The 15,333-nt window shown below is 41.0% G+C and overlaps 2 long non-coding RNA genes across 2 annotated transcripts; one reads left to right on the forward strand and one right to left on the reverse strand.

The window, feature by feature from the left end:
* Positions 1-3: 3 nt before the first annotated feature.
* LOC308187961 lies at positions 4-13,121 on the forward strand. The gene is made up of 4 exons (XR_013945031.1): positions 4-810; positions 911-4,637; positions 7,499-7,537; positions 11,900-13,121. It is a non-coding gene; the product is annotated as an uncharacterized lncRNA (long non-coding RNA).
* LOC308187964 lies at positions 1,279-15,125 on the reverse strand. Its single transcript, XR_013945034.1, has 3 exons — positions 15,031-15,125; positions 9,475-9,536; positions 1,279-5,568 (listed from the first exon to the last, which is right to left on the reverse strand). It is a non-coding gene; the product is annotated as an uncharacterized lncRNA (long non-coding RNA).
* Between the last annotated feature and the right edge of the window lie 208 nt (positions 15,126-15,333).

Consider the following 15,333-nt stretch of genomic DNA (forward strand, 5'->3'; position numbering starts at 1 on the left):
GGTTGGGGCCGTTGGGAGCGGCCGTTAGGGGTCGGTCAGGGCTGAGGGGAGAAAGCCGTAAAGTGCCTGAAGGGGGTTTCTCTCTTGCCGTTAAGACCCGGCTGTAAGGAACGTGCTGGTAAAGGCAGGCCTACGCCGGCGCGTGGAGGCAGACTGAGTGTGGGAAGCCGCCTCCCGCCGTGCTGAGCAGCTAAAGATGTCGCTGAGGTAGCAGCGGGGGCACCAGGCGCAGCTGGCCCCCAACAGCCGTAGCTGGCCCCCGCGAGAACGAAAAGCAAGGCGAGAAGACCAGCGAGTTGCTTCAGGAGGCCTTTTTCGTGGAGTATCGTTAGCCAGTGCCACTTCCCAGCCTGGGAAGCAAGCACGGGCTTGCTGCAGTTGTTGCTCTGTGGGCAGGGAGTAGCTCTGCAGCTAGAGAAAGTAAGGGCCCAGGGGGCTGTGGGGAGTTTTCCCCAGAAATCCTGCTGTCCGCACGTGGCAGGATTTCCCTAGCCGCCTGTCAGCATTTACCTGCAGCAAGCAGTGTCCAGAGGTGGGCAGGGGAAATTGAGGCGCTCACTGGGGTGACCCTGCTCTGTAACATTCTCTGCAACCTCTCCCTGCAGAGCCTGCTGCTTTTTCTTCCCTCTGTTATGCTGAGCAAGGTGTTCTTGGTCCTGTCCTGTTCATTATGCCACCTCTGTGTAACACTGTCACCCCTCCTGCCATCTCCTACACACCCAGTTTTTGTTCTTATTAATCCATGTTTCTTGAGCACCTCTCATTCAGAAAACTGGCCTCTGGTCACAGCTGGGGACACACTGAGCGCAGGTGATTTGCCTGGGAAGGATGGTGTGGCTGTTAGGGTTCCCTGTGGTATGTGGCAGAATAAGGACTCATGACTTTATTCTTGTGTTTTGTTATTCTGTAGATGATGCTCATCTGCTTCAGCTCAAGAGAGTAAAGTGTACAGGTGTCCATATGCAAGATGGAAAGCATGCAGGAAACTTGCATACTACGTCTTCAAATAGCAGCACTGTGACGTAAAGGTTTCAGGAGACCTATGAGCAGTTGTTAACTATGGACATGGTCCTGCTAAAAGAAAAAAATCTGTTGTTATTACAAAAGAATGCTGTCAAGCTGATTCCAAGTTCAGTGTAATCTACCTATTCCTTCATCACATGAAATAAAAAAGTGAAGAAATGTTTCTGATTATGCACTTATAGATAAACATGTCATTAACACTTCTAATAGTCATATAATGTAGTTATTTTTGATGGGAAGGGATCCATTTTTGTCCCCCCCGGAAAAATGGTAAAGCACTGATTATGTTACCCCTGTGACATTTTTACTTTTCATGCTATTTCATCAATATTCATGTGTTTTCTCCATTAAAAGCTCTTGCAACATGTTGAAATAATTAAATCCCTCCCCCAAAAAAACTAGTGCAGAAAGCTAATTCATGAATGAGGTAAACAATGACCAGGAAAATATAAATCATAAGCAGAGAATGCCAATAGAAAATAATTTACTTAATGAAGACGATTATGCAATGTTTCATAATGGAGCACCTTGCCATGTGTGACTCTAGTATTACCACATCAAGGGTGTGTTGCGTGACAGGAGGCCAAAACTCATTGTTTTCTATCATTCTGGGTGTGATCCTGAAATGTTATCACTTGTTTGGATTGCAGCCGCCGTTACAAGCATCTGCCGTCGTGTTAAAGACGGGGGGAGCATCCGACGTTTGAGGCTTGTCCCAGCTCACTGTGTCTACGTCCAGAAGAAAGCAATCCCTGCTTCGTTTCACGAGTCCCCAGTTTGCCGTCTGATTTTTCTTCTTCCCATGCCACCGCAGACCCAGCCCGCAGAAGGCAGTGGTGTGGGGGATCGGCCTGTGGCTGCCCGGTCAGACATCTGCAGCAAAACAGCTTGTGTTCTTGCTACTTTGGGACGGTGGCCTCTGTGGGGACATCCCACTGCAGGGCGCCTGCCCAGGTCTCCTGTGTGGCACCACGTGGTGGCCCTGACGTCGCAGCAATGATTCTTTGTGCTTATTTAGTTCCAAACGCTTGAAGTAAGCCAAGCCATAGCAGCCCTTCTTAGTGGGGATTCAATGGCACGGGGATGTGACGCTGTGCAGCGTGTTTGGTGGTGCGGTGTGCGGGAACGTGCGTGGGCTGGTGAGCTGGCTCCACTTGGGAGGGCTGGGAAGGAAGCGGGCACAGCCTCACCCCCACTGCTGGGGGGGAGCAGCTGCCAGAGCTGCGCCCTGGCTTCTCCCCAGGGGACGGTGGCCAGGTAGCTCCAGCACCATGCAGAGGGATGATGGGGTTGAAAGGGAAATGACGAGACCAGGACCTGTGCCTGAACTGAAGAGTGAGGTTATCAAACAGAACAAATGTAGCCCTAGTTCATTTTCCATCTTCAGAATTTGAATCACCAGCCTCCACTCCAGGTGCATCCTCCACTTCTAAAACTGTTTAAAAATGCTCAGCAGGAAACATCCTTTTTTGGTTGCTATTCCTTCTTCAGAGTTTACATTTGGTTTCTCTCCTTCCATTTTTCTTTCTATCCTCCCCTATCTCATTTAATTCTCTTAACCAGCATTTCTTTTGTTGTTCTTCTTCTCTTCCTTTTCTCAGGTCCACATTGCTCCTCTACATCCCTTACCAAAAAATGCCTTTTTTTTTTTTTTATTTTGACTCTCACCCCTTCTGACTAATTCCCATTCAGTCCTACACTTTCGAGTAGTTCCTGTATTAGACAGCAACACTGCTTCCGACTTGTAATACTGGGATGTGCACTCTACATTTATGGGGAAATTACGATTAATTACATTGTCAAAATTCTTAAGATGATTTGTTTCCTTTGGATTTGCTGGACTTTGGAAGAGAAGTAGTTTTCTAGGATCTTCCAGATGTTTTCTTTCTAGCAGTGACAGAAAAATGGATTAAGAAATTATGGTTTCTGTTTGCCATTCTGATTGCTTTAGAATCATAAAATTCCTGCATCGTTATTCGGAAAACACTGAGGGACCAAGATGCTACTGAATTTATAATGTAATTTTTCCTTTTTGAGTTTTATCCCTTCATGCCGTTCGTCTCCATCCTTCCCATTATTTTATGTATTCTGTTTAATCCTCAAAGTAATCAGTATTACAACAGAGAGAGAAGCATTGCTGTGGAAAAGGCTGCCTTCATTTACGTAGTGAACTCCTGGGAGAAAAGAGATGTTATTTTACCATAGTGAGTTAGCCCAACTGCTGTAGGATTATTTGAACTCAACCTTGCTCAGTTTGAAAACTCCCAAAATGTTGTGTCCGTGATGCGGTTCAGTCCTTCTGCATTTTGAGATTGTACATGTCTCAGATATATATATGTGCATACATGTACATATAGTTTCATCCAAAATCAAGGTCTAGGACTTTCTGCAAAGCTGAAGCAAATGCTCTAAACATTTTGTGAAATCTCTGTGTTCATAGAAATCTTTTTAAAATAAATAACTTTTTGCACTTCATGCTTTTTACGCAGGCATCCTCATTCTGCTCTCTTCTATTTCACAGCACCTTACGGATAACATCCCTATTTTTATAGCTCCATATAACATCTGCCTTTCGCACAGTGGCTTGCTATTTTTCAATGATACTCCCTTGTAACCCACTGCGACTCCAAATCCTTGCCTGCAGGACTGTTACCAGCCCCGTCGCTCCCTACCTCCCTTTGATGGATTCTGCTCTCTGCTTCCAGGTAGAAAGTACCGAATTACACCCTGTCATTCCAGCCACCTTTCCAGTTTTACAAAGTAAATCTGAGTTCCAATCCTCTTCTCCAAAGAGCTTGCAGCCCCTCTCAGTGTTATGTCTCCCCACAATTCAACGGGAGAGTCGTTATTTCCTTATCTCTGCTAATAATAAGGAAATCAAATAGTACAGGCATGAGGAAAGGTTTTGTCAGCATTCTATTACCATCAGAATCATGAGTAATTACTCTATGGGTTTTTGGGAGACCTCTGACCTAAAATGAAGTATTTAAAGGCACATACAAGGTTATAGTCTGTAAACACATTAGGAGTTCATTATTTGCCTCGTCATTTGAAGTTTCATTTGAAGTTGTGGGTTCCCCATCCCTGGAGGTGTCCAAGGCCAGGCTGGATGGGGCCTTGGCCAACCTGACCTAGCGGGTGGCATCCCTGCCTACAGCAGGGGGCTGGAGTTAGATGACCTTTAAGGCCCCTTCCAACTCAAGCCATTCTATGATTCTATTCTCTCTTTAGTCATGGCTAAAACTTCTGATAAAGTATCATGCCCAGTTTTGAGTAAAGTGTAAGTATATGCTTTGAATAAAGACATGAACTCACTGGAGAAAATCCAGATGAGAAGAATGCAAGTGATCAGTGGCCTGGAAAACAGCACCCAGAAAAAAGTGCTAAAGAATGGATATTGCATCATCTGAAGAAAATTTTGGGGAGAGTTGGTTAAAGATTCTTAAATATGAAATTGTTATACAGGAAAGAAACCCTGTGAAGAGGGCAGGACTTGAGATCCAAAGCTAGCAAGAGCTGAGATGCAGGTTGGCCGCATGGAGTGTACAACACAGCAAAAGGGCTGGTGAGGAACTGGGCCTGGGCATCTTGCCACTGGACATTTCCGAGAACAGGTTAGTTATACACCTGTCAGGCATGCTCTAGGTTCAGTTAATTTTAAGACAACAGTATTAATTACATAGTATTTCTTGCAGCTTTCTTGTCCGTGGTTCAGCATATGGAAATGACTTTGTTAATGGAGCTACAGTTCTCTGAAGTCCTAGCTGCTTCCCCCCTCTCGGGGCTACCTGCACCGCAGTTTTATTAGATTAAAACACGGTGGGTGTAAGGGAAAAAATAAGGCGTTTGTAGAACAAGAGCCGTAAGGTGGCACTGCAGCACAGGGGATAGGACAGCCCGCTATCCTTTCTCCTACATCCAGTAGCTACCAAAAACCTGTCGAGAGCCCCAGCAGTGACTCAAACCCTTTCAGCAGTAAGGCACTGGAGGTTGCCTAGTTACTTGAGAAAGTCTTAGGATAATGTTAAGGGAACAAACTGAAAATAAACTTGTTACATTACAGAAAGGGTGTGACAGCTTGGTACTGCTTCCCCAGTTACATCTGGGCTGTTTGCTTCCTTTTGCTGAGCACAAGCCGGTGGTTTACACCAGATCTGTTGCCGTTGCCCGCAGTCCCGTCTACCCTTGGGGGAAGAGGCATCTAGTTTACGTTGGTCCTCCAGTAATTTTGATGTTTATCTAGTTTTAATGAAGCTTCTAGACTGGAGGGGAGTCAAATTTATACAATGCTCCCCACGACAAAGAAACTCAACTGTACTGGTTGCAAAGCTTTTGGGACTGCTGGAAAATCCAAGCTGCTTCTATAGCATACAGCAAGGGTCACCTGTCACAAAAAGGTTTGGTACCAGACCTGCATGATCTGAAGCCACATTGTCTCTGACAGCCCCCAGTGGATTCTGATTCCTCCTTTGCTTTCTCTGGTTGAGTAATGATAGAGTGCCACTTGATTTAGCATGCATGTGTCTGGATCCATGTGCAGAAAACCTGCAAATAATTATATGAGGGAATGTTTTGTTTATGAAAGCAGATCAAACAAATAACAGAATTAAGGATGATCTTTAATTTGGCTTCCTGAGCTTTGATACCAAAATACACTCTTGCCCATTTGTGGAAGACTCAGGAATAAAACCCATCTCTCTAACCCCACGCTTTAAAAAATTCTTCTCTTTTTTTTTTCTTCCCTGTCATGACTAAGAACATTCAAAATTATCCTCAATTATGCAATAAAGACTACTCTAAATGCGTACAAATGGAAAGGGATGTGTGGAGTGAATTGAGTAAGAACATAGAGTTTCTTCAGGATGACTGAAAAGCATTTGAATGCAAGAATTTAAGGGAACTTTGTCTTTCACCAAACTGCTGAATCTCTTCTGGTAATCTGCGTGTGACTTTCTACAAGACTAGAATGAGTCTTGTATTATTACTTTGTTCCTAGGTTTTAAAACTAAGTGTAGCTTTGTTAGAGCTCAGTTCAGTGTTACCTCGTCATGAGCATTACAGTCAATATTTGTACTTTTTTTTTTTTCTTCTAAATGTTGTTTTCTTGGTAGCATTAAATGGATTCACCATACAACTCTGGCCTGAAAACTAAGAATATTTTGACTGTATAACTAGCTTGCTTTTGAAAAAGAAGTTTGAAGTTTGCTTTGAGTGCCATCTGTCATAATAGCAGTCAGGCAAGTCCTGAACAAGTGACCAAACACAGCACTACCTGAAGACTTCCCAGCAGTTTTAGCAAGCAAGACTGAGCTGGCAACACAAAATTTGGAGACATGTCCTGGGGTAGGGGCAGGAAGGTGTGGAGAATTGAGCTGAATTTGTGGCTCACGAGGCCTGGGTGGAGATGGGGAGCACGGACAGCTTGCCCTGCCCGAGGAGTGCTGCTGTCCCGTGGACACCCAGCATGGCCTTCCAGGGCACAGGCAAAATGAGCACCAGGCCATGACCATTGTGTTGCCTCTGGCGGTCAGCTGTCCTAGGCAAAGCCCAGCTTTGCTTATGCTTCTGTCTGGCCCTGCACAAAGGTGGCTTTTGATTCCAGCTGTGTATCTCCCCAGTGTGTCTCACTTGCCTACAAGCAAGGAATCTGCCTGAAGAACCATGGGGTGCTTCAGACATAGACTTACTTGCCATAATATTCACTGTAAAGCCTCAGGAGTGGGAGAAAGAGGGGAATGCCTCTTCAGAAAGCAGGTGGTGGAGGCCAGGGAGGGTTACCTGTGCATCTACCATCTTGATGAGAACAAGATTTACCATTCTGGTTCTCACTTTATAGGTTTTCCCCAGACTCAGTCAAAATCAATAAAAACCTCCTATTGATTTCTATATGCTACTCAAACCCATTGTGTATTAGCTTCCAAACGTATCAATGTGTGTATATTTGCAGTCGTATATACAGGTCTATAACACTTTGACATAATGCAGGCAAATCATTTAAAGATTGTAAAAATATGCAAAAGTCCTATGTTCAAAGTTTGAAAGGCGTGATTAAGTTTAGTCATTCTTAAACAAGTAAACATGAAGAAGAATTTATTCTTGGGTACAGACAAACTGTTTTAAAGTGTTTGTTAATCTTACAGTCTGCCAAATAAGGCAATATTTATTTGTTTTTATCTGACTAACTTCAACTGCTTTAGAGTCCCAGGTACTTTATACAACAATTATGCCTTGGATCTTTCTACGACATGATACCATGTCCTTCGCTCTACTTTTTCTTCAAGCATCTGTCTCATATTTCACGGAAAAGCAGTGTTCCCCCCAGTCCTTCAGCAGCTAGAATCCAGTAGTGTCTTTCTGGTGCCATGTATTGCAGCTGAGGACAAATTTTCTTTCCCATTAGAAACCTCAATAGTCATTCATTTGCTTTAAATTATGTTTGTTGGAACATTTTTTCTCTCTCTTTTTTTTTTTTCAGGTGGCTATTTTTTTTCCTCAAGCAAAACTACTATTTCAAGTGAGTTTGATTTACATATTAACCAAATAAAACAAACTTGTAAAATTTGGTAGCCCATTTACCTGAAGCAAGTACATTTTGATAAGGAAAGGGACAAGCTGATAGAGTGGGTACAGACAAAGAAAAATCTTGTGTTACATTTTTCTATGGCAGTCTGACAGTAATTTTCTGCAAGGCTGATAACAATTTCTTTTATTCTCCTGTGACATGGGTTCATTATTTTTTCCATTAATTTTTCATCATTTTTTCAGTTAGTGTAGATGAGCAGACTAAGCATCTGTTTAAGTAAATTTCCACAAAGAATCTGCAAAACTGAAATACACAGCCTTAAGATTGTAAGGGTTGATAGATATATCTTGCTAGTTTTTTACATGTATTTTATGTTTTTCCCCCCAGAGTTTAACTTCTAAAACCATTTTAAGCTATTCTAATTGCAACATAGAGTCTGCTCTTCAGATATTCAGCTCAATCAATGCTTTGAAAGAATCTTAAGATTTATGTTGGAAAAAAATAGTCAAGTAAGCTCATTTCAGTGCACATTAAGACCACACATTGATTTCCAATACTAACATTCATCCTGACAGAGTTCTGATAGAGAAAACTCATTGGTAGTAATCACAGCTATTTGTCAGAAACAGGCGGTGATGAAACCAGGAGATGCACAATATTTTAATATTATTCTGCCTACTTTTGTTCTTGTGAATGTTGCTGAAATGGAGAAAGAAAAGACTAGTCTACAAATTTGGTATATGGGGTCGTGATAGTGTGGCCACCAACCATTTGAAAAGCTAATAAGGAAAGATGGACGCATAGAAGTTGTGACAGAACATTTCTTAGTGGCTGGAAAAGTGTTTGAGACAAGTGATCCAGCTGGCTTACCCAGATTGGTGTAAATGTTGTAGATTGCCAGCAGGGGTGTTTTATAGCTCTTCTAAGAGAAGTTTAGCCAGAAGAGCAGAGCAGAAAACAGAAGCAAAGGAAATCTGAGCCAGTGTAAGTTTTCCTGTTATCTTTCCAGCCTTTCTGGACACATAGATTTGGTCAGCTGAAGAGCTCCCTCATTCATCTTGCACACTTCTTTCCATACTTTTATAGCAGAAGATGTGGAAATATAAAGTGGTGGTGCTGCAGGGTGTTGATTCAGTTGATTTTCATTCTGTTTTGTCTTAACCTGGTGTTGATCTTGGCCTACACATAACTGATTTTTTTTATGAAGACTCGTGTAGTCTGAAGGTTGCTCATTAGCTGTACATCAAAGGACATTCAATTATTCCAGGAAGGGAATGGAATAAAATAGCCAACAATTTGCCTCTAAATTGGCTTTTCCTGGACAGTGCATAGGAATAACTTCTTCATTTCTCCCCTCGCGTGTGGTTTTGATTCAGCCATGCCCCTGTAGCAATAGACCATGGCTGCAAAAGGCATATCGTGCGGAAGACTGAAACATTTTGCAGAGAACGGAATGCCTTGGATCAACCTAAATATTGGACCCTGAAGCTGCAGTGCTGTCCTTATAAGTGTAATTAATTCTCATGTTAATTTGTTAGAGTTAATGTGAGCCCCACAATGACACTGAAAGGAGCACTTGAGGCTATTACCATAGCATTTTATATTAAAGGCTCTTTTTTTTTTTTTTTTTTTAAATAAAGTGTCAGCCCCATGAAAGCCAGGGTGAGACAATATCACCCTCTGAGAGACTCATTACCGCTTAGATCAGGGCTACTGAACAGGTTAGTGGGACAGATGCCAGTTTGGGCCAAATTTGCTGTCCATTTGAGCTGCTCTCTCAATTCACTTGTTGCTCATCGAAGAAAAGGTCCAAGCATGTGCAGTCACAGTAGGAGGTCTGACCTGTTAAGAGGCTGAGTGAAGTCATCCCCCAAGCTGCCAGCTGCCTTCTCTGATATAGACTGTTACTATGTGGTAGTATTTCTTACCATGCCTCTGTCTTGCAAGGCCATTGTCCATTCCATAGCTGAAAAACTGAGTAGAGGAGCACCTATTGCAAAACAAGAGATTTTTGTTAACCAGACTGTCATTCAGCATCAGGGAAGTCACCGGTACTTGTCAGAGTTTGTAATATCAGATGACAAATCTAAGAATATATTGAGTATATGAAAAATCCAAACAGAAGGAACCCTGGCATCAAAATTGGAGTTTCTGACAATACATCTTCTCAAGCCATTGTTACAACATTCATTCATTGTGAAAACAAAGGACTGAGTCCTCTTCTTGCGTGTACAAACCTACATGGTTGTCAATGGGATGCTTATAAACAAGAAAAGCCATGGATCTGCTTGCCCTAATGGGTTCTTGAAAAATCTCTAGGCAGTCAGGTGGTTAGGTTCTTAATAGATGACACTTGATGTTGTCAAACTGAAATTTGGTATCATTATAAATGCAATATAAAAATATCCATGCTTGTTCCAGAAATGCATTATTGTGTAATAAGCCTTGTGGAAACAGTTCTTTTGTATTTAAGGATGTAATAATATTAATTTGATTAGTCCTATAAGAAATGGCCACTCAAGTAAGTAAAAACAGCAGACCTGAATCCATTTATTTCAGACAGTGTTGACATAGTTGTAACATAATGAAAATTGATCGTGAGTTTTCTGCCCTTTTTTGATGTTATTTTTCCCATCAGTTGAACTTTGCTCATGTTAGGGAAGTGATTTGTGGACTTTTGCTGGTGGGAATAAGTCCTGGGAATTGTATACAAGTAACGCCTGCTTTATGTTACTCCCCCAAATGGAGCTCAATTAATGATAAATCAGAATAATCCACATTTTGAATAGATTTTTTAAAAATATATCTTCTTTTGTCACAGCAATACAGTATCATACAGAGATACTCTGTACAATCAAGTATGTAAATCGAGTGATCTGTGTACCAGAAGAAATTCAGATGTTCTAACACAGTTCTCTATCATCTTGCTATTTTGCACCGTTTGAGCTAGCTTGGGAATTTTGCGTAGCAGCTGTGCTGTATTTGTGTGTGCATATGTGCATATATAAAACTGTACACAAACAGCATAGATTGCCCTTTGGCAAAAAAAGTCTGAAGATGTCATTAGTTATGCTCTTAATTAAACGATGAGAACTTTCTGCTCTTTGCATACAGACTTTCTCAGACAAGAGTCCAATGTGCACAAAAACAGAAAAAGGAGGCAAGAGCAGGGTCCCACCTGCACAGAGTGTCCACCTGTCAGAGCAACGGCATGTAGAGAACGGGTTTGCAAAATGCGGCTGAGCAGTGACAGGTTTTCTCTTGGAGGCCATTCTGTGACAACAGCCATCCACTAGATTACTAAAGCCTGTAATTTCGTGCAAAAGTTGATAGTGAAGATAGCACTTAATTGGGGGTGAAATATAAAAAAGAATTCCAAATTATGTAAGGAGAACAATTTAACATTAGAAACAAAAGTCACGGGGATTGTCAGAACTATGAGGTCAAGCGAAAGAATTCACAGGATTAGCTGAAAATGATGGGGTCATCTAACCTCATTTCATGTATCTAGAAATGAGACGTGCTGTCTGGGCTCATTATTTAGACTTTTAGTCACTGAAGAGAGGTAAACAAATCTACAGAATGGTTGGCTTTACCCTGAAACATTTATAACCAATAAAATAAATGATACTCTGGAAGAGACTGTTTGAGAATACGTACCTAATTTGAAACAGGTGTATGTAGGTGAGAAGAACCACATGTAACAAGATCGTGATAGAAAAGAAAGATAGGAGTTAAACATCGGTTTGTACTACATAGAATAAAACAGAAAATGTTAAAGGGCCCTTTCAACCATGAAAACAAATACCTTGGCGTCAGTGTTACAACTTCAAAGCAATGCACGCTTGCAACGCATCTACAATTAGAGGCAAGTTCAGAGCAAAGAAAGGTTAGTAGGTAGGTTTCATTGGTGCATTAGTATTCATTAAAATATCAGATGTTACAGATTCTGTTTTCAACATTTATTTATTTATTTTTCATTTAATGAGAAATAGAAGCTCAAAAAGAATCTGGGAATTCTGTCATGACCATCTTTTGCCTGCTCCTAAAGTAGCATTTTCATTTCCTTTTTCATAGCTCCTGTTAAACGAGCAAAACCTACGGTAGCCTTTTAATGGATTTCAGAGTCTTTTTTTGTTTTGTTTTGTTTTGTTCTGGACAGTACTGAAATGAAACAGATACCTTTAGTAGATTTTTTAAAGCATACTATAAAAGAAGGGGAATTTTACCATCTTGTCAGTTTCTGACTGTGTCAAATTCTATCTAGGCTGAAACTCATGCAGGAGTTTGGCAGGAGTTTGGTTTAGTTGCTAGACATACAGAAATCTTGTTATTTCTTTACTATTATTACAGATATTACTGCAGATATCCTCCATCTCCAGTCAACAGTGGAAAAGAGATCTCTGAAAAGACTATGCTAAGGTATCCTTGTTCCTTGGACTTTGGTACATTGCTTCTCAAACCATCTCTTCTCCATGTAGTCAAGGGCAAGAGTCTATACTTGCCTCTCAGCTGTTACTTTTGTTTTGCACGCTGCAATAGAGAGATTCTTGGAGTACCTTTTACAACATGCTGATTTCCCTCTCTGAAATAAGTCACATCACTGTGAGTATAGTAACTCTGCTTTTTGGAGTCTGGACTTGGTTTCTTCAGCTGGTACTCTGCAAAATAAAGTCATTCCAGTCACGGAGGGCTAATAAACAAGAGAGGGGGATGTGTGTGATTAATAGCTTCCCAAGCTGACAAAGCTGCACCACCAGCACTTTTTTAACTGAAGATTACACTGCTTCTAAAAATCTTTACGTTTCCAGGCTCTGGTAGATAATACGTATAATGGAAATCAGAGTGAAGTTCTCTGGCTTGACTGCCAAATTAGCCCCAGTCCCGCAAGCATTTTTGCAGAAGCTTAACATTACAACCAGGAACAGACCCATTATGGTTCTGCTCATTTTAGTAAATTCAAGCATATGTTTAAGTGATTGCACAGTTGCGGGGGAGGAGAGAGGCAGGATGAAAGGAAATCCTAAATTGTTTCAATCCCCTTCACTGTTTCATTTACAAATTGGATTGGAGGGAGCTTTCATGTGCCATGTGGTCTGATTTGCAACAGGATGGATTTTATCAACACCTACGAGAAGTCCTGCTTCTTCTACTTATGTGAATTAGCACAAAATAACAGTCTCCAAGGAATCCCTGAACTTTGGCCTTCTTATCTGGAAAAAAAAAAGTTATGTACCACCAGAGAGGAGACATTTAGTTGTGATTTACTGCTCCCTTTCAGGTCAGAACTAATATACAGAAAAGCTAACTGCCATTTTGGCAGGGAACATCCTGCCTTTTCTAGCTGAAAATTAAGACACTGGTACAGAATGGACTTGAGTATCAAGCACCACTTCAGCTTACTTTGAGGAGAACTGTGTGAATATCTGATATTTGGCAGTTCTTCAAGAACCAATGGCTAGAAAATTTGAGCTATATTATTCCACTAAAGAAAAAGCACATAAGTTTAATAGTGTCAATAATCACACACAAATACAAATTACACACAAATAATTACACTGAGAGAAGCATGGGGTTCTCCATCCTCGAACTGAAACTCCCCAAAATGCTTTCCAGAGCCAAACACAAGCTATTAGATTCAATATATGCGTTGCATTCCTTGGATGACATTATACAAGAAATCAGGCTGATGGTGTAATGACTTTACAATCTATACACCTGCAAGATTTAATTGGCCAAATTCTGTAGTTCATGTGGACATCCTTGCAGATTTCAATAACATTATTAACATTTATTAAGGTGAGAGAAATAAATTGCAATTTATCTTCTTCTCCTTTTTACCCTTGCATATTGTCTCCATATGTTGCAACGGAGAAGACAAAGCCATTATTTTATTTCCGTTTCTGAGGAAGCATTCTACTTGGCAGTGTCAATGAATCACAGTTTGTTAGGGTGGCCCCTGCAAGGCCACTTGGAAACGCTCATGATATTACTGTGGTTGCAATTTGCCCATTAGAGATGGGATAAAAATAGGCTGCCCAGCTGTCAAGATATATAGAGTCATATGTGAAAATGTACTTTTTTTTTTTTTTTTGGTCAGAAAATGAGATCAATCAGTTACTTTAAGCTGAGAACAAATTGACCCATTTATTTCTAACTCTGATATCTTGCATAAGCCTTTCATTAAACCATCCCTAAGTTTGACTGTTAAGAAAGCAAATGTATTTTATCATCTGGTTTTATTTTGAGGAAATTATGGCTCATTTTTAAGACATTCATGATAAATGTCTTAAATGAAATTTGGAGGGAAAGTAACATTAAATCATATCCCAAACAGCAATTCCAAGACAATGTTGTTATTAAAATTCTGAATGTTATCAATGTGTTGGCTTTATTAAGATAAATTTGACGTTACATTTGGGGTTACCAGTCTGTGGCTGGAGTTGTAGCTTTATTTTTAAAGGAGATGACATAACATCTGCAATGCAAAGCGAGCTCTCATTCTGCTTTCAGCAAATTCATCCAAAGTAGCTCTGACTGCACAGAAAATTACACTGGTGCAAAAATAATCTACCCTAAGGTTTCCTCTGGTTGCTGATTTACAGACTCAGGCAATGCAGTGTTGCTTTAAAATATAAAGCTAAAATTCATGCAGCTGCTTCCGCAGACTGGTAACCTCAAATGCATCTTATTAAATGCACTGTGTTAATAATTTACTTAATTTAAACCATTACTGTGAATTGCTGTTTGGAATACAATTTAATTTTCCTTTTCCTCAAATTTGCCTTTATAATGACTTAAAAATGTGTCATAACCCCCCCCCCAATACCTTGACAAAATATATTTGATCCTTTACTAATCAGTGTATATAGTTTTTTTTCATACAACATGAGCTAGATCAGTTTGACCAGGAAAAAGTATCTACCTTCTACATCTTCACCCGTATAAGTCCCAGTGCAGTCAGAGTTTCTCCAGACTGATGCTGGTTTCATGAAGGCAGAATGAGGCTCACGTCACACAGTGTGTATCACTCCACTGTGCATATAATATAAATTAATTTTAACTATGCTGGCATTGTTGATCTTCAATAGTTTCCCAAGGGAGATACAGATCCCTGGATACTGAATTTAAATTATAGTGCCACTGAGCTTGGCTTTTAATGTCCCACTTGAAGACCTTTCAGAAGCAGTCAACAAATCCCCAGGGGCCTGCGGGACACAGTGTGAAAACCACTGCACCGAAGGCTCTGAGAGGAAATAATTGACAGCCTGCGCTGGGCTGGTTGAGATCTCTGTCTCTTTTCTGCACAGCACAAGGCAGTGTCAGCTCCCTCGTTTCCACTGCTGCAGCCACACTGGAAGAGCAGGACTACCGATCCACCACAAACAGAGCATAACCGAAGTACTTATAATTAAAAATGCATGGAGGAGGGAGAAACCTGATTCCAGACAATTTCTTATTTCCAGTCTCTGAGCAGCACACACCATTTTAGAGCCTATTTCCAAAACAGCGTGCTTCCTCCTCAGCACAGGCGTTGACTCAGCTAAGGAATGTATTCCATTACAGCCTTGCTGGCTTGCCTTGTAACTTCATGTAGAACCAGTTAGTTGCTGTGGTGACAAGGACCAACAAACAGAAAAAAAAAAACAAAAAACCCTCTTTCAGGACTGGTCAGAGCAGTTTAACGACAGCATGCATGATTAAAACTTTAAAACTTTCTTGTTTTGTACCCTTCTAAAAGGAGGGTCAACCCTTCCAGTTGTCCCTAATGACAAACTGGACCACAG

Source organism: Anser brachyrhynchus, assembly GCF_964034855.1.
Source record: "Anser brachyrhynchus genome assembly, chromosome: 1".
Classification (NCBI taxonomy): Eukaryota; Metazoa; Chordata; class Aves; order Anseriformes; family Anatidae; genus Anser; species Anser brachyrhynchus.